Below are 2,500 nucleotides of genomic sequence, written 5' to 3' on the forward strand. Positions count from 1 at the left end.
TGAAACCACGGATCGATTTGAGAAATAAAAATTTTTGTATGAGAAAGTCACCACTTGGGTACCTCCATACAAAAGTACCAAGTTCGGGTCGAGTGGTCGATGGACGTCGAAGGTGAAAATTTTTCATCATCGAAAATTTTTTCCAAAGTTGAAGCAAATGGGCCCTAGAGTATGAAAAGTGAAACCACGGATCGATTTGAGAAATTAAAATTTTTTGTATGGGAGGGCCCCTGCTAGAACATTTGTCCCAAGTGCGACCATTTTACCCAGTGAGTCAAAAAAAAATTTTTTTCACGGTGACTCAAAACTTCAATATTAGACTTCCCTGAGTATGAAAAGTGAAACGAAAATCATTTTTGAGAAGAAAAAATTTTTGTATGGGAGGGCCCCTGCTAGAACATTTTTCCCAAGTGCGTCGATTTTGGGTCGCCGACACAAGCTCGGGTCAAAAAAATTTTTTTTTCTCGGTGACTCAAAACATCAATTTTAGACTCCCCTGAGTATGAAAAGTGAAACGAAAATCATTTTTGAGAAGAAAAAATTTTTGTATGGGAGGGCCCCTGCTAGAACATTTTTCCCAAGTGCGTCGATTTTGGGTCGCCGACACAAGCTCGGGTCAAAAAAATTTTTTTTTCTCGGTGACTCAAAACATCAATTTTAGACTCCCCTGAGTATGAAAAGTGAAACGAAAATCATTTTTGAGAAGAAAAAATTTTTGTATGGGAGGGCCCCTGCTAGAACATTTTTCCCAAGTGCGTCGATTTTGGGTCGCCGACACAAGCTCGGGTCAAAAAAATTTTTTTTTCTCGGTGACTCAAAACATCAATTTTAGACTCCCCTGAGTATGAAAAGTGAAACGAAAATCATTTTTGAGAAGAAAAAATTTTTGTATGGGAGGGCCCCTGCTAGAACATTTTTCCCAAGTGCGTCGATTTTGGGTCGCCGACACAAGCTCGGGTCAAAAAAATTTTTTTTTCTCGGTGACTCAAAACATCAATTTTAGACTCCCCTGAGTATGAAAAGTGAAACGAAAATCATTTTTGAGAAGAAAAAAATTTGTATGGGAGGGCCCCTGCTAGAACATATTTCCCAAGTGCGTCGATTTTGGGTCGCCGACACAAGCTCGGGTCAAAAAAATTTTTTTTTCTCGGTGACTCAAAACATCAATTTTAGACTCCCCTGAGTATGAAAAGTGAAACGAAAATCATTTTTGAGAAGAAAAAATTTTTGTATGGGAGGGCCCCTGCTAGAACATTTTTCCCAAGTGAGTCGATTTTTGGGTCGCGACACAAGCTCGGGTCAAAAAAAATTTTTTTTTCATGGTGACTCAAAACATCAATTTTAGACTCCCCTGAGTATGAAAAGTGAAACGAAAATCATTTTTGAGAAGAAAAAAATTTGTATGGGAGGGCCCCTGCTAGAACATTTTTCCCAAGTAAATTCGATTTTACCCGGTGAGTCAAAAAATTTTGAAAAAAATATTTTGCCAAAATCGTGTTCATTGCCTATTATAAGGGACCAGGTCAGCTCACACGAATTTTTGGAGACCATATGGAAAGTGCGTCTGGGATTGCGGAAATTAAGTTTAGAGTGTTAAATGATGGTTTCGCAATCCCGAAAGGCTCAAAATCCACCCTAAGGTCCCCTGGGTGAAATGTGGTTTCCAAGGTGTGAGCGCTATCGGTGATAGAGTTGGAATGTGATTTCCAGAGCGCAGGGCGACTGGGCTTAGAGCGAAAATCATAGACAAGGGTAAGTATTGGACTGAACGACTCGAAGCAAACGAAAATCATAGACAAGGGTAATGGACTGAACGACTCGAAGCAAACGAAAATCACATACAAGAGTAATGGACTGAACGAATCGAAGCAAACGAAAACCGCAAACAAGGGTAATGGACTGAACGAATCGAAGCAAACGAAAACCACAGACAAGAGTAATGGAGTGAACGAATCGAAGCAAACGAAAACCAAAGACAAGAGTAATAAGAGTGAACGAATCGAAGCAAACGAAAACCACAGACAAGAGTAATAGAGTGAACGAATCGAAGCAAACGAAAGTCATGGACAAGAGTACTGAAAATCGGACCAAACCTCTAGAAGCACACGAAAATCATGGACAAGAGTACTCAAAAACACGGACCAAACCTATGGAAGCACACGAAAACCATGAACACAGGGATAACTGAGAACGAACCTACCTATCAGAGCATGTGAAAGCATGGACAAGAGTACTGAAAATCGGACCAAACCTCTAGAAGCACACGAAAATCATGGACAAGAGTACTCAAAAACACGGACCAAACCTATGGAAGCACACGAAAACCATGAACACAGGGATAACTGAGAACGAACCTACCTATCAGAGCATGTGAAAGCATGGACAAGAGTACTGAAAATCGGACCAAACCTCTAGAAGCACACGAAAATCATGGACAAGAGTACTCAAAAACACGGACCAAACCTATGGAAGCACACGAAAACCATGAACACAGGGATAA

This window comes from Anopheles moucheti, assembly GCF_943734755.1.
Source record: "Anopheles moucheti chromosome X unlocalized genomic scaffold, idAnoMoucSN_F20_07 X_unloc_6, whole genome shotgun sequence".
NCBI classification, from domain to species: Eukaryota; Metazoa; Arthropoda; class Insecta; order Diptera; family Culicidae; genus Anopheles; species Anopheles moucheti.